Below are 22,325 nucleotides of genomic sequence, written 5' to 3' on the forward strand. Positions count from 1 at the left end.
CAGGAGAGAGATTTTCAAAAATGTCATGCTCAAAGATGTGCGTGATACAATTTGTAGTAGTAGAAAATCGGAAATAGCAATGCCCTATAGGAGGAAGGCGAGGTAAATTATGGGAAGTTTATTGATGAAATGTTAGAACCATTAGAAACAAGCAGTTGCTTTATATGTCCTGGTGGAAGCAACGTAATGTAATGTGAATGTAACGTTTTTCTGTTTTCCAAGTTTCTGGAATGATATGCATTACTTTCAAATTCGAATTAAAGAAAAACCTTATAAAAAAAAACCCCGTGCATTGGGAAAAGGGTGTGATTGCTTTTAACAATTTAATCCACTAGAACAATTGTCAATGACCAGTTGTTTATTTGTCTACTAAAATGCCCAGCAGCATGGTAGGTGCCGGAAAATAACTTTTAACCTTTACTGATAAGGTTTATTATCTTCTTTGAATTATAGGAGACGCTTAAAAATAAATTTGGCAATCTTGGAATAAATATGGTTTTGGGTAAATGAAAGCCTTACAGTTTTGAAATAAGAATCATATAGCAATTATGATACACATTTGATGTGCTCGTATTTGAGTATTTGGGGAGGTTTTGAAGTTAATATACCTCTTTAAAGTTCTTGGGGCGCCTGGGTGGCGCAGTCGGTTAAGCGTCCGACTTCAGCCAGGTCACGATCTCGCGGTCTGTGAGTTCGAGCCCCGCGTCAGGCTCTGGGCTGACGGCTCGGAGCCTGGAGCCTGTTTCCGATTCTGTGTCTCCCTCTCTCTCTGCCCCTCCCGCGTTCATGCTCTGTCTCTCTCTGTCCCAAAATAAATAAAAAACGTTGAAAAAAAAAATTTTAAAGTTCTTTACAGTTGGGGCGCCCGGGTGGCTCAGTCGGTTAAGCGTCTGACTTCGGCTCAGGTCATGATCCCGCGGTCCGTGGGTTCGAGCCCTGCGTCAGGCTCTGTGCTGACAGCTCAGAGTCTGGAGCCTGCTTCGGATTCTGTGTCTCCCTCTCTCTCTGACCCTCCCCTGTTCATGCTCTCTCTGTCTCAAAAATAAATAAATGTTAAAAAAAAAAAAGTTCTTTACAGTTATTACTGCCATTTAGATAAAAAAAAATTCTTTGCTTTAAAGCTCATGTTAAAAAAAAAAAAAAAAAAAGATGTTTAATCGCTACACCCAACGTGGGGCTCGAACTCACCACTCCGAGATCAAGAGTCGCATGCTCTTCCTACTGAGCCAGCCAGGTGCCCCTAAAATTCACGTTTTTAAAAAATAAAGTTCAGCCCTTCGAAAGAGGATAATTTCAGTTGCCAGTCGTTTGCCAGCCAGTCATAAAACATAACTTTTGTGTACATATTTTTAGAGTAGAGAACTTTGAACCCTACATGGGGAACTCAGCTACAACTTGTTTACAAGATAGGGTACATAATCTGTGCAAATGGTAGTTACACAGGCACGAGAGATCATTTAAGAGCTTTTTTTTTTTTTTTTTTTTGCTAATGTGTTTTTTTTTTTTAATTTTTTTTTTTTTTAACGTTTATTTATTTTTGAGACAGAGAGAGACAGAGCATGAACAGGGGAGGGACAGAGAGAGAGGGAGACACAGAATCGGAAGCAGGCTCCAGGCTCGGAGCTGTCAGCCCAGAGCCCGACGCGGGGCTCGAACTCATGGACCACGAGATCGTGACCTGAGCCGAAGTCGGACGCCCAACCGACTGAGCCACCCGGACGCCCCTTTTTTTTTAAATTTTTTTAATTTTTTTTATGTTTTTTATTTTTTTGCTAATGTGTTTGTAGGGCTAAGAGACTTTAAAAATGATTCTTACTTGCTATTTTTATAACTTGAATTTTTGTCCAGGGTAGTAGTATTTGTTCTTTCCGTGGAAGATAAGGGGAGAGGGTGGTGATCTGAATGGTTGGAGGGCAGTTCTAAGGAGGAACCCGGTTGGGGGGTTGGTTACAAGATTACAAGAACACATTGTTACTTACAGTGTGCCCAGAGTGCAGTTAAGGTATTTTTAATTCCTTCGGGGGCTTTATTGCCTTTCGGTTTTTCTAGAACAGTTCTTGAGATTTGCCTCTATTTGGCAGGTGACTGGCTAGTTTGGCTCCTTGCCGCCATCTTAATACTCAGTTTGGGAATGTGCCTGATTGATGTTCCCGAATGGACCATCTGTGGCAGATGAAGTGAAGAACTTTGCTGGTTTTCCCCTCCCCACCCCCAGTCAGTGTAGATGAGGATTAAGCGTGTGTCTCACGTGAGAAGGTGCTCCGCCTCACTCATAATGAAGTAAATACAGATTAAGACCAGGCTGAGAACCCACCTTTCACCTGTCAGCCAAGCAAGGACCCCCCACCTTTGAAACCATCTGTTGGCGGTGGGAGGGTAAATTAGTTACAGAGACAGCCTGTGTCCTGTTGGCTCAGGTCCATTGCTTGCCCTTCCCCTGCGGAGAGAGTCACCCCTGCAGGCAACATTTCCCAGACCTTTGGGTCAGCTGGCCTGCAGCTAGGTTTGGGTGGTGGGAGCCTCTGGTGGGTGGTGGGAGAGATGGATGGCTACAGGAAGGGGGAAACCAGGTTCTCTCCTTACGTTTGGCCTCAGACAGTCTCTGTGGCCGTTGCACGGTCTCCTTTTGCTTCCAGCTCCTGCCCATTTCCCTGAGCTTTGGAAATGCCTCCTCCGTTTGGTCCTCCAACTTAGAGGTGGCATCAGCTTCTTGCTCTTGTGGTCTCTGGTTGTCTTACCATTTTCCGTGTGACTTCTCAGCTTTTCCATCACGCATGTAACCAACTCCTTGTATGAAACGTCCTCCACTTGAGATCCTTAGAGGGCCTTCTTCCGTTTCTCTGGATGGATCCCAATAGATGCAGCAACGTTGGGCCACAGCAGCTTTTTAAACAATTGCAAGTGTGCAAATCCTTTGAACAAGCAGTAACAGTTCTAGGAATTTAATCTGCAGGTATATTTGTGCATGTTGGAGGTGCTGTAGGTACACGATTATTTGCTGCATTGTTTGTGGTAGTAAAAGATGAGAAATAACCCAGGTTATCCACAGGAGACTCACCGGGTAAATCTCATACCCAGATGGTGAATGAAGTTGTAGGAAGGAACGAGGAACCACTTTATGAATTGATCTGGAAAGATCTCCAAAATGCTAAGTTACTAAAACAAAGTGCAGGAAAGTGTGCTTTGTAGGTTACCATCTCTTTTCTTTTCTTTTCTTTTCTTTTCTTTTCTTCGGAAGTGTTTGTATATGTGTGAAAATTCTCGGAAAGTTTAAATAAGGAACCAAGAATTAGGTTTCCCTGTTGGGGGAGGGCGATGGGAACTGAGCAGGTGGAGAATGAAGGTGCAGTGGAGCCTTTTTATTTTTTTGAAATTCAAAAAAGTTTATTTCTGCTTCTTCCAAAATTGGAAAGCCATTTCACACAGAAAAATAGTATGCTGGTAAGAAAACATCCTTTTTGAGAGGGTTTTTTTGTTTTGTTTTGTTTTTTTTGAGAGAGCTAGAGTGAAGGCAGGGGAGAGGAAGAGGGAGAGACTCTTAAGCAGAGCTTGATGGAGGGATCAAACCATGACCGTGAGGTCATGACCTGAGCTGAAATCAAAAGTTCGCTGCTTCACCAACTGAGTCACTGAGGTGTCCTGAAGTATTTTTATATACTAAAAAAAAAAAGAAAAAAAATGATTTAAATGTAGAAAGTTATAAAATATGTTATCTGTATTTCCAGTCAAGGCACAGGAAATTACTGGTCTTTTAATGTTTAAGAGGTGACATGATGGGTGTTTTCAGAGTATGCGTAGAGCGTGTTCTTGAACGCTTATTCAACGGATAGTGATTGCGCCTCTACCAAAATGCCAGGCACTGCTCCTGGCACAAGGTTGAGTAGCGGTGAATAAGGCAGATGAATTTCCTGCGTTCCCAGAGCTTTTGTTTAGATGGGAGACAGACAGGAAAGGTAAACAGACACATAAAATAATCGCAAGTTATGCTGAGTGTGTTGAAGGAAATCATCAGGGGTGGAGGGACTTGGGGGGGGAGAGGCAGGGGAAGCCTTTGGGAGGAAGAGTGCCGGGGGCGGGGCTGGAAGGAGTGGCTTCAGGAGGTAAGGGATTCACGAAGCCAATGCAAGGTTTTTTTTTTTTTTTTTTTTTTTTTTTTTTTTTTTTTTTAATTTTATTTTTGGGACAGAGAGAGACAGAGCATGAACGGGGGAGGGGCAGAGAGAGAGGGAGTCACAGAATCGGAAACAGGCTCCAGGCTCCGAGCCATCAGCCCAGAGCCCGACGCGGGGCTCGAACTCACGGACCGCGAGATGGTGACCTGGCCGAAGTCGGACGCTTAACCGACTGCGCCACCCAGGCGCCCCGCCAATGCAAGGTTTTAAACAGGGCAGTGATATTTGACTTCTGTTTCAATAACTTTAGCCGATGTTTACATAATGCTCTCGGCTGTTGGGGCTCCGTCCTGTGTGCTTTATTGTATCTTAACTTAATGTTGGCGGTAACCCTGTTAGACGCTTAACATTACCCACCGTTTACAGATGCAAATGGAAACCAGAGGTGTGGGGAAGCTGACCGACTTGCATTGGATGTCACAGCTATAGTAAGGGGTGGAGCAGAGATTCGAGTCCACGTGTTCCGGCCCCAGAAGCCACATGTCTCACCATTGCACCCCCTGCCCTTTTAAGGAGAGTTTTCCTGGCCACCAAGTGGAGAATGGGTTGGAGGAGGGGAGGGTGTCCGGGAGTAGGAGCTGGGCAGGTGCTCCGGGGAGAGTCGCAGAGGCGTGGGGATTGGGCAGCCGAGGCAGAGGTGAAGGGAAAGAGATAAGACGGATGTCTATAAAGACACAGAAAAGTAGGGGAAACAGTGAAACACTCATGTTCCCGTTACTCAGAGTTAACAGAGTAGCTGTTAATGTTCTGTGACATTGTTCTAGGTCTGCTGTAAGAAAGTAATAGTAATTCCAGCATTACGGGTAAATCTCCATCCCTGCATGTGGCAACACTGTTCTTTTTGCTTGTTGGTTGGTGCCCTCCTTGGTTTCTCTTGCCTTAGCCTCAGATGTTCTCCCTCTTGTCATCCATGTCCAACAGCGATCCCTTAAGACAGGTCATGTCACTCCCTCTCTGAGTCTGTACTGTCGTCAGGCTAGAACCCTGTCTTGAAAGGCCTTCCTGTGGCCCACAGGGCCTATCGGTCCAGGGGGCTGCGAGCTTTTTCTGTAAGAGGGCCAGGTAGTAAATATTTTTGGCTTTGTATGCCACATACAGTCACAAATTTTTTGCTTTTTTGTTTTTAATGTTTGTTTATTTTTGAGAGAGAGAGAGAGAGAGAGAGAGAGAGAGACAGTGCGAGCAGGGGAGGGGCAGAGAGAGAGGGAGACACAGAACCCAAAGCAGGATCCAGGCTCCGAGCTGTTAGCACAGGGCTCAAACCCACTAACCGTGAGATCATGACCTGAGCGGAAGTTGGATGTTCGACCCACTGAGCCACCCAGGTGCCCGTCTGTCTGTCTGTCTGTCTTTCTTCTCTTCCTTTTCTTCTTTTCTTTCTTTTCTTTCTTTTCTTTCTTTTCTTCCTTCCTTCCTTTCCTTTCCTTTCCTTTCCTTTCCTTTTTTTCTTTTCTTTCTTTAAATAACCCTTTAAAAACATAAAAAAACATTGTTTTCTTGAGGGCTGTCCTTGGCCCCTGCTCTCATCCCTTGCTGTGTCTTTGACATTTCCTACCACGCTTGTTACCACGCTGGTCTCCTTGATCTTCCAGGAACGTACCAGGCACACCCTGCCTCGGTGCCTTTGCACTTGCTGTTTCCGTAGTGGTTTTCACTGAGGTATCTGCTTCCTGCTTACTGGCTTCATCCAGGTTTCTTTTTCTTTCTTTGTAAGTTTATTTATTTTGAGAGAGAGAATCCCAAGCAAGTTCCATGCCATCAGCACAGAGCCAGACGCAGGGCTCGAACTCAAGAACCGTGAGATCATGACCTGAGCCAAAATCAGGAGTCAGATGCTCCACCGACTGATCCACCCAGGGCCCCTTCATCCAGGTTTCTGTCCACGTCTCCCTGCCACAGAGGCCTTCGTTCACCAGCCTGTCTGAAATAACCCCGTTTTTACCCTTTCCCGGCTTCTTAACACTTACCACCCTGTACCTATTCCATATTTGTACACTGTTTGCCTCTTCTCTCGTAGACTCTAAGTTCCATGAGAGCAGGAATGTTGTCTGCCTTCACCTGCGACCATACTCCAAGACCTGGAACACAGTACACAGACCTTCAGGGAATATCACCTTTTAAATTATTCTTGGTCCTCCACCCCTCCTCCCTTGTGGATTTCCTAAGGGCAGGTGTGGATTAGCTGTGGGTCCTGTGGTGTGGTTTTCCTACTTTAGCATATAGGTGTATGTCCATAAACAAGGTAAAGATCTCTTCTTGGTTTGTTTAAGAAAATTATAAAAATGGTATCCTATCGTCCGGATAGGATTTTACATTGTCGTTGTAAACCACACACAGGTGAACTCCTGGGCTTGTCTCCTTTTCCAGACTTGGGGGAGTTTTTCTAGAGCGTAGTTCCAGATGGTGCACGCGGGGCATAGGCTTCCTTTTGGTTTCCTTACCTGCTGACAGATTGCTTTCTCACAGGGGGCATTCTCCTCCACTCTGGGCATTTATCAGACTTTTAAACGTTGGCCTGCCTCCTGAGGAAGAAACAGTGCATCGCGTTACCAGTGATGAGATGTTCTTTGGAGAATCGGATGGATGTGCCGACCGTTGGGAGGTCAGAGGTGCAGGAGGCAGAGAGGACTTCCAGATTCTGGCCTGTGTGACAAGGTGGTGCTGCTGCCACCGGAGAAGGGGAGATCCGGGGAGGCGGGGCTAGGAGAAAGCCATTTGGAGGGTTTTTTGGTTTTTTTTTTTGCTTTTTTTTTGTCAAAAATGACATTACTTTGCCCTGGCTTCGGGAGGATATTTTCACCGGGCGTACAGTCGTAGTCTATCAAGTTAATTTCTTGCAGTGTTTCGACGTGCCATTTCATTGCCTCTGGCTTGCGTGGATTCTGCTGAGAAATCAGCTGTATCTGTCTTGTTCTTTTGAAGGTAATCCCTCCCCCATCCCCACTTTGGCTGCTTTTCAGGTTCTTCTCTTTGCCTTTCTTTTTCAGCTGTTACTGTGATGTGTCCAGATGTGGTTTTCCTTAAAACTATCCTTGTCGGGGCTGGTGGCGGTTCTGCTTTTTGGTGGTGCCGTGACCAGACTTAATTTTACCTTAGATTTGGAGAATCGGTGCTCATTGTCTCTCCATTCATTCCTTTGGCTGCATTCCCCATCTCTCCTTCTGGGACTCCACCTTTTCATCATGACCTGTGTGACTGACTCTCTTTTCTGTGTTCTTGTCCGCATTATGGGTCTGTGGTTCACTCCGTGTATTTTCTTCTGACCTGTATCCCAAAATACGAATAATCCTTCCCTCATCTCCAACCCGCACTGAAACCATGTCTTGAGTTCTCAATTTCTTTCAGTGACTGCCTTCTTCAGTTTTCTTGATTCTTTTTTTCAGATTCCCAATTTTCTGCTGAAAATTCTCATCTTCTAAACTAATTTCTTTGTTGTATTAATCACAGTTATTATAAGGTCCCCGTCTGATAATGTCAATATTTGGATAGCTTGTGAGTGTATTCTGTTGTCTGTTCTACCCTTGGTTTTCAGTCATGTGGTCATGACTCTAGACATACCTGGTAATTGTAGACCATGTGTGTGAAAACTTGTAGACTCTGGCAATTCTCCTCAAGGGAGGCTTCTGGCAGGCAGTTAAGGCAGGGAAATACCACTTTAGAATTGTGAGGATTGCTCTGCTTCTGGTTTGCCCCCCTCCTGGGGTAGCTCTCTGGCGGTCCCCACCCGCCCAAAGGCCTGGGCTGTTTACTGGGCTCCTCTTATCTGGCAGCCCCTGAGCTCTCCCCCCACCCCTAAGACTGCCGGAGGCTATGCCGGCCCACTCACATCCTCCACCACTTGTTTCTGCTTAGCGTTTTGGCCTCTCTGCTTCTACAGAATTGGCAAACCTCTCCAGGAGAAAAGTGGCCCGGATTTTGGGCTCCCCTCTCTGCACTTACCTCTGGGATCCTGGCCTCCTGAGTCCTCACTGCATTTGGTAGCTGTCCGATACCTTCACACAGTTGTTTCTTATAATTTGTTCAGCTCTTTCGGTTGTCCTTGGCAGATGGGTTTGTCAGTTACAAACTAGTCAGCCTTTACTGGAAGCGTCGTCTCAGGAGTTCAGTTTTGGTGTTTAGAATTGGACTCGGTAGTGAGAAGTCCCAGTGGAGGTGACTGTGAGAGTCCGCTGCTTGGAGGACCTGACTGGGTGGGAGATGAACCTTGGGAAGACTTCAGCGCCCTTTAGTTAGTGGGACCGGATGAATGAGATCACTCGTGGGAGAGAGCTGAGAGAAAGGAGAAAGTCCCAGGACTGGGGACAGCCCAGGAAAGGAGACCTGGAAAGGGTAGCCAGTGGCGTTGGGGGGGGGGGGGTCCTTGGGGTCCTTGGGGGTTGCGCGGTGTTGCAGAAGTAGAGGGGGGAGTGGTGTTGTCGGAAGCGAGAGGGGACAGGCAGGGGGCAGGCAGAGGAGGGACCGGGAAAGATGTTTGCTTGCTTTAGGAAGAGCTGGTGCCACGCCTGCGGGTGGAGGTTTGCCCCGGGGATGAGAGTGGCCGGAGGGCTGGGGCTTGGCGAGGGAGAGGGGTGCCCATGTGTTTTGCCACGAAACTTCTCTTGAGGAAATCATTTTGATGGAGGACCCACAGCAACTCATACCAGGTGAGTTAACATAGCAGGTGGCATGGTCACACTCTTAGAGTAACTTTGGGAGAGACGCATTAGCTCTGAAAGGGATTATTGGCACATCCTTTAGGAAGCAGGTTGATCAACCTGTGAGATGGGACTATTGAAACTTGGGAAGATAGGTTTTATCAAACACTGCTGCAGTTGTGGGAGAAGAATAAGTCCCTTCGATGAGAGTAGAAGATACGTGACTCTCCTTCCTGATTTTTGAAGTTAATCAAGCTTCTCAGCACTGTGTAGTCAGCTCCCCATTTGACTTGGTACGACAGACATCAGGTTCTGTAGGGTGTTACAGCTTGGTTGCAGACAATTCAGCACGTGTTTATTTGGGCTAAATCTATCTTTCAGTGTTTGGTAAATACTAGACCCACCTGGGTCACGTTAGTTGTCCACGAAGATTGGGTGATTTGCTTTCACAGAGCAAATTCACTCTTCCGGCTGACTTCGTTTTCGCTGGTCACGAGGAGCTCTGTTCAAATCGTGGAAAATAAGTTCCGGTCCTAAACTCTCAGCAGGGTTATTTTTAATTACTGTACTCTTCTTTTTGAAAAACTGATTCCTCTAATTAATAAATAAAAGCAGTTTGCTATAAAACTGGACATTTTAATGATGATTGAAAAATATTTCCCAATATCTAGGTAATTAGTGATTTTTTTTTTCCCCCAGTTTCATCCAGATGTTTGGCTGTGTGTAGACCCAGCCTTACTGCAGTTTTCTAATTCACTTTCATGGGAACATATAATATTCTCCGTTTATTTTGGACAGCAGAGTTTCCTTTTTCTGTGGACAGATACATATGAAACACATGGTCTTTGAGTGGAGTTTGTGGTCCTCTGAGAATTCTCTGAAGGAGGAAATGGGTTGACCTACTGGTTGCTATGAAGTAAAAACAATCTTGTTTTCATTTTTTCAGTGAACATCTGGGTTGCATTTATTATTTTACATTCTCGAGGTTCTTTAAAACCACAATTTGATAATAGGAGGGTTCATTAAAGCCGTGACTATTTAGCTATTTCTGTAATTGATTTAAGTGTTAGGGTGGATGATGTATTTAGAAAAGAAACAAAAATTGGATATTTCTTTCCTTTCTATAAAATGTAACTTGCAAGTAACAACCTTTGATTTTAAACCATAAAATAGGATGTAGGTACTTTGAGGGGCAGGGGAAGGAATGATCACCTGGCTCATTTCTCTGTGGCCCTTTGCTGCTCAGTTGGTGGCTGTGGGTGTCTGATCTGTTATGATATCAATTCCCAAGGAAGGGGACCTTATGGCCACTAGACAGTGGAACTTAAAAGCCATAAACCAGGGAAGGAAATCCCTTTTTCCTTCTCATCGACTGGAGGAAGGGAGCGTAAGCAGGTCTGGCCAGTAAGCTCTGAAGGGCAGTTTTCGGAACTTCTTGGAAAGGTTTCTTCTTTCTTGGAAAAATACGGAAGACGGTTCCTTGTCTTTGAATGGATTTTGTTGGCCTGTTGGGTAGTCAGCTTCCATTCATGATGTTCCTGATGTCCATCCACACGCTGAGGGTGACCAGCTGGCTCCCTGAGGATGTGGTTGAGCTGCCGAATGTCCCCCACCCGGAGCCTCCCTGTGTCCACACTTCCTGTCACGCGGGACGATAAATGCCCTTCTTGTTTACATGGCTGAGAAGCGTTCTGTAAGGAGTACAGGCATCTTGCCAGACACTGGCTGTGGCAGCAGGCAGGTCAGTTGTCTTACCACACAGCAAGGACCTCATCCCCATGGAGTGCGAGAGGAAACCTCTTCTCTTCCGTAGGTATTCATCAAGCATATGTACTTACCACTTGAAGAACCGAGCTGGGTTACGTTTTCTTTTCGAGATTGATACGTTCTCCTACTTTTAATAAAACAAAATGTGTTTTCACATGCTCATGAATCCGTTAATAGTTGCATGTGGCACTTCCTTGTAACATTTATTTTAACGCAAACATTTTTAACCGTGCAGCAATCCAAAGTGGCAGACGTTGGCCATTTAATATTCCGTTAGAAGACAGGACTTCCTTTTAGTTCTTAGCAGAGAGGAAATAAAATGATCAGGAATGTCCTTTTCCAACTTTCAGTAATTGAATTAAGATTTTTTTGAATTGAGACAGACAAATGAATTCATTTTTGTTTGTGTTAGAGTATGGGAAAATTGGAGGATTTCAGTGACTTGGAAGCATTTGGCCTGTTCACACGGTGAGGCTGCACTTCCCAAGTGTGGGCAGGACGAGCGGTTGTAGACATTTCTCAGCCTGTGACCGCGCTTCTGAGAGCACGGTGCATCCTGAGAAGAAAACGGTGCCTTTCACGGCCGGTGCGGAAGGGATCTTCATACTGGATAAGCATTCTTCTCAAGTGTGGCCTGCTCTTGGGGGTCGCAGAGCGTCTCGTGGGTCCCCAAAGTAACATGTCTCCAAATTCGCTTTTTCATTTGAAACAGTGGCTAAGCTGTATGCTAGTCAGATGGTTACTGTGGCATTTTTTATTTTTACGGAAGAAAGTCAGATGCCTTCTTCCCTCCTTCCTGCGCTAGCCTTGGTCTCCGAGGGCTTTAGCGCTTCCTCTCTGTGGGCCTTCTCGTGGCGAGGAGCGCGGTCCAGTGCGTGTCCCACGCTCATGCGGCACCCCCGCGCTTCTTCTGCCTCACAGATGCCCAGTCATTTGGCTGGACATGAAGAACATGACTAATTTTTTTTTTTTTTAGTAATCTGGAAAGAACATAAGATGAGCTATTTCCCCTGGGTTCTGCTGCTTAGACATTTGGCTTCAGGATTGAAGTCTCCTCTGCCTCCCGTGCTGCCTCCACCCTTTTTCCTCTACTGAGGAGGAGCCTGGGGCCTTCTCGCTTTGTCTTCCCATCAGGTGTTAAGATCCTGGCCAAGAGCAGACTGTCCTGCATGTCAAGATGATAGCGACTGTCTATTTCAGGGGTGTTCAAGGCTGCTTTCGCGTTAGCAACTTTATCTCCCTCTTGCATTTTATCTGTGAAGGTTTGGGGCCGGGTGAGACCCAGTCTCACTCTTGAGGAAGAAGCCAAAGCCGACCGCCCCGGTCCCTCCAGCCACCTGCAGGCGTGGTGCAGGCCTGCCCGTGGCCGAGCCCGTGGCTGGCCTGTCCTCTTGGGGAGACCATCATCGGAGTTCTCTAATCACATGAGCTTGGCTTCCACGGTTTTATCTGGGAATTTGAGGAACAGATTTGACAGGGGAGTCATTTCCTTAAAAAGTTTTTAATGACAGTCAAGGCTGTTTCAACTTTCACTGGTTCAAGAGATTAATGGCCAAGCCTGGGTGGTAATACTAACCTGAACATCTTCCCCCAATGCTGGAGAAGGGAGTCTGGCTTTTACTATAAACGTTTAATTTTAGAAGGCTGTTGCTGCATGTTTCACTGAAGCTTTTTCTGCTAATGTCCATCCCTCCCTCCCTCCACCCAGAGTACGTTATTCTCCACTTAGTGGAATCTGGAAGCCTGGGACCTTTCTGTGCTGGGCAGCCTCCCTTGTTCTCAGCCTCGCTTCTTTGCGGCTGACTTTGTTGGGGTGAATCATGCAGTCATTGCTCCCCAGATAATCTCCGTCCTGTGGGACTGGAGGGCCCCCTCCCCCTTGTGGTCTAATTAATTAAGGGAATTAACATTGCAGAATTTCTGCCCGTTTGCTATGTCAGCTCAGCCACTGAAGGATATTTCAGGGCAGAAAATAGCCAGCTGTGTGTGATGTTAATGGTTGGTTCTGAGAATTTGTGTCTCTGCTTTGTGTACACATACAGAAGTTTGTTTAACCAGTAGAACTGATTGTTGTTGACATATTTTTTAAGTAAATACATGCAGCTCCAATACTTTCAGCCTCGAGTCTGTGTGTATAATCTCCTTAAGCTTCAGTCTTCCTTCTTGTATGTGAAACGGACATGAAAAAAACCCAAGTGAAATTCTTTAGTGAAGAATCTGTCAAAAATCCCAAACAGTCAGGCATTTGAAACGTGGTCATCAACATAGGAAGCCCCTGCCCGCAATTAGGTACTCAGCAGAGTGAAAGAGCTGCTGTATTCCGGTTTAGGAATAGCAGATAACCGGCAATGCGATGATTGTATCTTCCCTCCCCCAGCTTTGCATTTTGAAAAATTTCAAGTCTACAGAAAAGTTGAATGAATACCCATATAGCTGTCACCTTAATTCACCAGTTGCTAAAATTTTGCTGCATTTGCTTTATCTCTAATACAAATTACAGGGTTTTTTGGGGAGGGGGGCCAGGGAGGGGTGGATCACTTGAAAGTAAGTTACATACATCATAACGCTTAATCCCTAAATACTTTGGCATTGATCTCCTAAGGACACTCTCCACGCCCCCGCCACACTGCAGAGAATCAACAGTAATTCTGTGATATCCTTACACATACAGTCCAAATTCTGCTTTCCCAAAGTGTTTCATATCTATTTTTCTTACCTATCTAGGCTCTCTCTGATCAGGGTTCATACCTTGCATTTACTTATGTCTCCTCAATGTTTTTTTTGGAGAGAGAGAGTGAGTGAGTGTGAACAGGGGAGAGGGGCAGAGGAAAGGGCAAGAGAGAGAATGAATGCCAAGCAGGCTCCAGGCTCAGTATGGTGCCCATTGTGGGGCTCGATCCCACAGTCCTGAGATCAAGACCTGAGCAGAAATCAAGGGTCTGATGCTCAACAGACTGAACCATCCAGGCGCCTCACGTTTTCTCAGTCTTTAAAACAATTTTTTTTGGGGGGTGATGGTGACTTCTGGAGTGCCTGTAAGGGTTTCCTAGTATCATTTGCACCCTATAATCCAGGTTACATGTATAAACAGGAGAGAGAAGTGTTTTGGTTTCTTTAATGTCATTTTTCTCAATACGTTAAAGTCATCTATTTGATTCAAGGTCAAAGTCACATTCATTTTTCTTGTTCTTTGGTAAATGTGGATTAGATTGGTAACCGAAAGGAGTTACTAAGCGGCTCAGATGTCAATGGAATATGTGCGTGGGCGAACTTGGACAAACACACACAGTGGTTTGTTAGACCTGCCCTCATATGGAGGTGATTACGAATTTTATCTTAATATGTGGCCATGGCTTTATAAAGAAACAAGCTTCAGAATTGGAAAATTTAGTAAGACAAACTTTATTTACATATTACAAAAGAGAAGCTTTTGCTGCCAGGTTCTCGGATGAAGAGCAAACCTGAAATCTCTTAGGAATGAGTCCCCCCTCCTCCCCACCCTTCTTCTCCCCCCCTTCTCCTGCCCCCTTTTTCTCTTCCCCCTTCTCCCCCTCTCCTATAGGCTTTAAACTTTTTTTTTTTTTTTTTTTTTTAGGCTTTAAACATTTTTAACTTTGGCCGCAGCTGAGACTAATACAGGATCCAGCTGTAACTTTTTTGTTGTTGTTAGTATATCCGGTGATGGTCATAGCGAACTCATTGTATGAAAATTCAGTAAAGGAAAAGGGCAGGGTGGGAAAAAAAGTGACACTCCATAAAAGTATTCAAGAAACAGCGACAGGATCTAGGAGTCTCCCTTTCAGATGGCTGATTCAGATTCCACCCTGAAGTACTCACTTTGTTTGTGGCTAGTTGAGTAGGTGTTTTAGGTTTTCCTTCTTAATCATATTACATGTACAGCCGTGTAACCAGAGAGTATCTGCGAGGCTGAGTCTTGTGTTCAGGGGGAGGCAGAAAGAGTAGCCTCGTGAACCCAGACACCCGACCCCCCTGGTGTGACACAGGGCAGGGGCTCTGCAGGCAGGACACGGTTCCAGCTGGCGCAGAGGTGGCAGCGGTCTGCAGAAGGGAGCGGAGCTCGCTCTCCTTAGGTCTGTTGGGCAGCACCTTGACCAGAGAGCAAGTAAGTGTGGAATCAGCAGTTCAGTCAAATTAAATCTCAAATTGGCAGGTCTGCCTCGATGTAATTACTCTAAAAGTTTTGTGTCTTTGATCAGCTCTGTCTTACGAGGACCAAGTACATATCATCACCCTGTCGCTGAAGGTGGATTATATGTTTCAAAATAGCTTTTGTGATAAGTGTAATTATCATAAGACCAGTGATTTTCACATACTTGTGTGTCTCAAGCATTTTGTTTTTCTTTTTTTATTTTTCCTTTTTCTTTTTCCTTTTTTTTTTATGTTAAGGAGGTCAGATTTCTCCGATTTCTTCTAATTGTAGCCAGACATCCTGTTTGGGGGCTATTTGAGACCAGGGCTGCCTGTGAAGAAATTATGCAGTCCTGTGGCAGTTTTCTGAGTTGCTCTTTTTAGATTTGATTTTGTGAACAGGTTTCCTTGAAATGCCATACTCTATTTTTAGATGGTCTCTTTACATCTCTGTGGTTCTGGGCATCCGCAATAAACAGATTTATTATTCAGCACAAAAATGCTGTTCAGTGCCCTAAGGCTGTTGAAACTTTATAGGAAAAAGCAAACCAGTGACAAGTTAGTGGATGTAATAAATGAGGACCACTGAACACATTTAAAAAAAACCTTGTTCTCTTTCTCAGATCACTGCTGTATCTGGGCCAGCGTGAACGATATTTTGAAGAATCCTTTACACTAGGTGGGCTCAGTCTTCTGGGTTCTCACAAATTACTCCTTTCTGCCTCCCACTGAAAGGAACATTTTTGTAACCATTCAACAAACTTCCCACACTGCTCCTGTACCTCTGTCCTGCCTCATTTTTACTCAAACCGTCTTTTCTTTTCTTTTTTTTTTTTTTTAACTTAAGAATAGTCTGGTAGCTTCTTAGATTTATAAATGATTTGGCTTGCTGCTGTGTATGGTATCAGAGGCCCTTATATTCTTGAAGTAATGTTTGACCTAACCAAGGTATTATGGGAGTCAGGGATTGCGAACCTTGGGACCTATTTGGTGATAAAGTACTTATTCTTTTGTTTAAAAATTGAGCTGTAGTTCACATAACGTAGTAGTCAACCCTTTTAAAGCATGCATTTCAGTGGGATTTCGTATATTCACAAGGTTGTGCAGCCACCACCCCCTGATTTTAGAACATTTTTAAAAAAGATCTTTATTTATTTATTTGGGGGAGGGAGGGAGTGGGGCAGAGGGGCAGAAGAAGGAGAATCTTTTTTTTTTTTTTTTTTTTTTTTTTTGAGAGAGAGAATCTTAAGCAAGCTTCATGACCCTGGGCTCATGACCTGAGCCGAAATCGAGGGGGACACTCAACCAACTGAGTCACCCAACATGGTGCCCCTTTAAAGATTTTATTTTTAAGTAATCTCTATACCCAGCACAGGGCTCGAACTCCCAACTCAATGATCAAGAGTTGCAAGCTCTACCGACAGAACCAGCCAGGCGCCCTTAGAACATTTTTATCACCTCGAAAGGAAATCCTGTCCCCATTAGCAGGTGGTCTCCCTGCACTGGCCACCAGGAATCCATGTGTCTATGGATGTGCCTGTTCTGAACATCCCAGGTAAATGGAGTTGTATGGTATGTGCTTTGTGTGTCTGGCTTCTTTCACTTGGTTGGTTCATCCACGTTGTAGCATGATTCAGGACAAAGAGCCTATACTTTTCTCGTGGCACTGACACTGGGATCCGTTTTCGTGTTGGGAGTGGCTGGAGAGAGTGCTCACCTGTCACGTGGTTGAATCTGTGGCTTGAGTGTTGTGTTCAAGGTTTTTAACGTGCATGTGTTTTCTTCCCGCTGGGAAAGTTGAAGTTGATTTTTAGCCTTATTATTTGTAGAAGGTCTGAATTGAATCCTTGTGTCGCAAGCCCTGACTTTATAGTCCTGCACGGTTGCATCGAAAGCAGAACCATGTTGTCTGCAGACAATTTTTACTCTCTAACGACTGGTGTGCGGGTTCAAGAAATCAGATTTCCCAGGCAGCCATCCTGAAATCTGTTAAGAGAAGCCTGAAGGATCTATTTCTTGGGTTTGGTGAGGCTTTGCCAGGAGGGAGCCCAGTAGTGGATGTAGGAGAACAAGGTCTCCCGAGTCCCCCAGTTCCCCTCCCAGCACACGACAGGACAGGAAGCCATGAGAAATGCCAGCGGACTCTGGGAAGCCACCGTCAGTAGAAGAGAGTTAGATGGACTTGGGGAAGAAATGAGAAATTGGAAGCCTGTCAGCAAATAAAGCAGAATCGGGGTGTAGAGTCAGCGGGGTGGGCTCTGCTCGGGGGTGCAGCTCAGAGGGTGGGCGAGTGTGGGTGCGTGCTATATAGACTTGGAGAGTTCCAAGTCATTGCTGCCCGCCTGAGTGTTCTCTCCCCCAGTCCTCCTTTCCCTTCTTGTTTGTTTGTTTGTTTGTTTGGTTTTTAGAGAGAGCGCACATGAGTGAGTGGGGAGGGGCGGGGGCGGGGGGAGAAAATCTCAAGCAGGCTCCATGGCCAGCATGGAACCTGACGCGGGGCTCGATGTCACGACCCTGGGATCGTGACCTGAGCCGAAATCAAGAGTTGGATGCTCAACTGACTGAGCCACCCAGACGCCCCATCCCTTGTTTTCAGGCAGGCAGTTGATAGCATTTTAGGCGAATATTTCTTTATGGAGATTGTGTTCTCTGCCTGGGGAGGATTGGGGCTCCCTGGGTGTGTGTCTGCACCCCAAGGAAAGCTTTCTTATGTCCTCTGTCTTAACGGAGGTGATTTCCTCAGCCTTTCCTCCTGGAGTGAAGCCTGTCAGTGGACAGGCTTGCTCGTGGGAACCAGCACAAAAGGGCCCTTCCCATTCAGGAAGGGATCTAGTGAGAAAAGGAACCTTTTGTAACACTAGAGGAAGCCACACAACCAGCCACAGCTCCTCTTTAAATATGCGCAGACCACAAGAACCTCCAGGCAAATGGAAAAAAAAACCCCAAACTCAACAGCATGAGGGAGGAGACTTAGTGCCACATTTTTATAGGAAGAATGGCTGACCACAGAAGAACCAGAATTCCGAAATAGAACCTGAAACGTGATCCCGGGAGACCTGTAGGGGCGATGCGGCCGCCCCAGCCCTCCCCCCTCCAGTCACAGTCCCAACTGCAGGGGACTGAGCAGAAGGAATCCGGGAACACTGAACAGGGCGAATGGGACTGGGGCTGACTCATCACTGACTCCTGAGGGCAGGGTCGAGGGCAGGGTTTAGAGCAGTGTGCGAGGCCGTGCTGTGGGCTCTGCCGACTTGGGGGAGCGGCGGGAGTGGGGGGGGGGGGCGGCAGGGAGGCCTGGTGACGTGCAGCGGGCAGAGGAAGTGGGGGGCTGGGTTTGCCCCTCCGCAGCACCAGTGTCTGGGACCAGGGACCCGGGGCGGCCGAGGACACGTGCGGCCTCCATGTGCCCAGATCCCGCAGCGCTCCTCCTGGGCTCCTCCCTGGCTCTGCAGCCATCCTCCCTGGTGCAGTGGGCAGCACTCCATCTGTCTGGAGCAGAAGCCACGCCAGACGGAGAATCTTACACAGAAATGAGATCCCAGAACCAAACCCGGTTGCTTCACAGAGAAGCAGACTTGCAGGCTTGAAGTTCCCAGTGTGAATGGTCAGCCCTCCCCCGACAAGCTTACTTAGAGCTGAACAAACACACCAAACTCAACAGCGTCCTACGGAGAGCCAGTCATTCTGTTCTGGGGGGAAATTGGGCCTAGATATCATTGTTTAATAATAAATTAAAAAAAACACAGAGCAAACCCCAAACAACAATCTGTTGCCAGAATACAATGGGGTGGGGGTGGGGGCGAGGAATATACTTTTTGAGGCAGAGGAAAGTATGATTTTGAGGAAGGTTAATTGTGTAAACTAGGAGTAAATTTCAAGTTGAATCTGCTTTGTGCTGTTTCTAATAAAACTCGGGAAAGACTGACCTAAGTGACTGACAGGTGAGATAAGGCAGCCACCGGAACTGAGAGCTAGCTGGTTGGGAGGCAGGTAAAGCCAAATGCACAAGCTAAGAGAAGAAACTTGTAATGGTACCAAATGCATTCGCAGAACTTTAAAACTCCCGTTAGGATCCACCGAGAGCAGCATTTACAACGTAGAAAGTTAATTGGTGCTGTGATGTAGGTAAGTGTTGTTCCTGAAGAAGCTGCTGAAAACAGATCATGGAAACAGTAGTCTGACCATGGGAAAAAGTCCCTTTGAGCCGGAAAAGAATACCAGCTGCATTTGTGTCGAAAAGGCTCATCATTCTGCATTAGATAAAAAGGGGGAAAAGGGCAAGTGGTTTGCTGGTGGAATTTTTAAATATCAAGACTAGAGCTACCTACAAACAGAAGGGGCAGAGGGAAGGACCCTTACAAAGAAGGAAAACGCAGGATGGTTTCAGGCTCTCCTGCGGCATTGCCAGAGGACCGCGGATACAAGGTGTAGACTTTTGAGGTTGTGAGCAGGGCTGTAACCAAGAATGAAATAATCACGCTGAGTGTTGTTAATTTGTGAAGGCAACAGAAAGAGGTTCTCTGAAGGCAGAGAGGCCGGGTCCAGCACTTTGCCTTCGGTGGGAGTTTGCCCTGCCTTTGGACTTCAGTGAGCCGTGACGTGTCACCGATAGAACATTGGTGGATTTTTTTGTGAATAAAACTTGTTCAGAGGTGTATTCCAATCTGCTAAAAGATTAATGGTAATAACTCTGGAAGGGAAAAGTTGTGATACAAAATAACTGATGTTGAATTGAAGTCATTTAAACGTAAATGTAAGTCTAAATGATAAATTCGGTTACAGATAAAAATTCAAATGTAAGTAATTCTTGCAAGGGAAAATATGTAGTGGAAAAAAACCCCAGTTATTCAGTAACAATACTATCAATCATAAATCTGGACAGAATCTGAGAAGTGGGTGGGGGGGTAGTAAAGATTCTACCTTTTCTTCTCACAAAGTGGGGGGTATCTTTTTATTTCTGACATTGACAATAAGAGAAATACAGGTAGCAGTGTGGTTTTAAAAATTTAGAGTAGGGTGTTGACATTTCACATCACAAGAGGGAGAAAAACATGTAAATTTTGATCATGGGATAAGGTTATGTCAGGTAAAAGTACCATGGTCTGGTTATGCTGTCTTCATTGGCTTTTAAAATTTATTTAGAGGACAGTTACCTCCTTAACCTTAGGCCCACATTTTGGAAAATCTTTAAGAAGCAAATGCCCTTTTTGGGAGGGGTTGGTGGGAGATGGTCCATTTTGCAGAGTTTATTTGTTGAGAAATTTGGGTCCTCTGTGACTCATCCCTGTACTGTTTTTTGGAGTATTTGTACACAGATTCAGGAAGGTCTGTGAGGTGGAAAGGCTTGGGAAGGGTGGTGGTGTGGCAGGAGATAAGGTAAGGGGGGGTGGTCTGGAGTGGAGGCCACCCCCTCCCTCCCTTTTCTCAAAGGCGAACCTTCCAAGGCCCAGGAAGACTGAAGACGGGAAGAGGAGAAAGCCCTGGACTTCCCTGGTGGGTGCATCTTGGTGAGCTGGAGAGGCTGGTGTCCTTGGGGCCTGAAACCCTTACAATTTAGAATGCCCTCTTTAAGGAAAAGATGCAAAATTGGGTATCAAAGTGAAAATTTACTTAGAATGAAAAAGACGTCACAACAGCTTGTAAGTTTAAAAAAACCCACAAACAAGTCAAAACACAGAAAAGTCATACAATCCTTTCTATTCTTGCAAAGACTGTATAGTACCCCCCACCCCCCCATGTTTTGGGTTGCCTCCTCTAGCTGATTGAAGATCTCTTCACATGACAGGACAGTAATCTTGGAACATGCTTTACTGTAAAGAGCATGGAAAGATAGTTCAGTCTTTCTTCTAGGATGGTTGAATGAAAACATTTGTTTCATGATTGGTAATTTTGGGAAGTTTAAGATGTCAGTCATCAAGGGTGCCTGGGTGGCTCATTCGGTTAAGTGTCCAACTCTCGATCTCAGGTCAGGTCTTGATCTCAGGGTCATGAGTTCAAGCCCTGCTCTGGGCTCCATACTGGGCATGAAGCCTACTTTAAAAAAAAAAAAAAAAAAAAAATTCAGTCATCAGTTTTAAGTTTCCATTGTAATACAAGGTTTTTTTTTTTTTTTTTTGTTTGTTTTTTTTTTTAATTTTGAAGCTTTCCCCAGTCTTGTTTTTCTGGTTTTGGATTTTACCAGTTTTTCAGGTTCCTGGTCCCACATACCAGGCAATTTTTGGACACCAGCAGGGGTGTCTGGGAATTCAGCTCAGTTCTGACATTGTCCACCAGGAGACAGCATCACATCTCACCGGTTAAGGGCTTGGTCCTACAAGACTGCTCCTTCCACATCAGAGGCCATTGGTAAGCTCTAGGCTGTCACCTGAGCTTCTCATCCACCCATTACAGCCTGGGGGTTCCACATGTCCCCTTTGTAGGTTGTAGGTTCTCGGTTAATTTGCTAGAGCGGCTCACAGAGCTCAGGGGAACAGTTCCCTAGGTTCACTAGGTTATTAAGGGACATGATAAAGGATAGGCATCAACAGCCAGATGAAGAGATATGTAGGGCGAGGTCCCCAGCGAAGGGGGAGCCTGGGGTATGGAACTTGGGGTGTGGCTCCGCGGCCCTGATGCCCCAAGTGTGGAAGCTCCCTGAAAAGGACCAAGAAACTGTCCTCTGGGGTTTTTATGGAAGCTCCATTACATGGTTGTGATTGATGAATCATTGGCCATTGGCTGATTCAACCTTCACCCGTCTCCCTGCAGGTGATGAAGAATGGGGACCCTAAAGTCCCAGCCCTCTGGTCACACAGTCGGTCCTGCTGGCAACCAGCCTGTGCCCTCGGGTGAGGTCTAAGAGTCACCTTCGTTAACAACAAGACACTCATTTCCCCTTATGGCTCTGAAGCGTTTTCAGGAACCATGGATGAAGTGTATCTGAGAAGTGTATTTTAGTCATCAGAGTGGCCATCATGTTTGATTTTTTTGAATGATAAAACATAGAATTATTCCGAAATCATACACAACAGTGATTGGAATGCATTTAAAAATTGCCTTGAGGTTGTGTTTGTGCTCCACCGGTTAATCATGACTTGTAGATGAGTATGTTCACCCGAAAATGTGTTTCCTGGGGCTGTTTTGTTGCTTAGCTGGCAGTTTTGTGTGTCATTTCATTTGTAAAGTCTGGAACAGCCAGACCTCATCCGGGTGAGATGCGTCTGATTTATTGGGCTGACCGAGTATGCAGGTTCAGCACGGGCTTGCTAGTTTAGGACTGTAGGTTTAAAACCTGTAAGTGTGGGAATTCTCCTAAATGTCTCACAATTAACACGGAAGGGGAACAGAGATGGTCTATTTATTACGTGTTGTATCACCAAGTAGTTTCCTAACAGAGAGTTTCCATTTTGATAAGACTGGGGAGAATCAGATCTTCTCTTTGAAAATTTACCCGTCCGACGAATGGAAAAATTTTCCACAGACAACCTTCTGACTCTGTCGTCCATCACCCTCGTTTCTGGTGCTGGGCCCTGGGAGACATACTCGTATGAAACCACCAGCCTTAATCATACGTTGGTTCATCTTTTTGCCGCATAAGTAGGTACAGGGGGGCAGAGGGGGGAGT

The 22,325-nt window shown here is 45.7% G+C and overlaps 1 protein-coding gene and 1 long non-coding RNA gene across 3 annotated transcripts in view; both read left to right on the plus strand.

Moving 5' to 3' along the window:
- Window positions 1-22,325, plus strand: part of CYTH3 (cytohesin 3) — a 175,789-nt gene that overhangs the window by 76,580 nt on the left and 76,884 nt on the right. The window lies entirely within an intron of this gene.
- Window positions 1,785-13,504, plus strand: LOC144614732 (uncharacterized). The gene is made up of 2 exons (XR_013552767.2): window positions 1,785-4,127; window positions 4,376-13,504. It is a non-coding gene; the product is annotated as an uncharacterized LOC144614732 (long non-coding RNA).

Source organism: Panthera onca, chromosome E3, assembly GCF_046562875.1.
Source record: "Panthera onca isolate mPanOnc1 chromosome E3, mPanOnc1 haplotype 2, whole genome shotgun sequence".
Lineage (NCBI taxonomy): Eukaryota > Metazoa > Chordata > Mammalia > Carnivora > Felidae > Panthera > Panthera onca.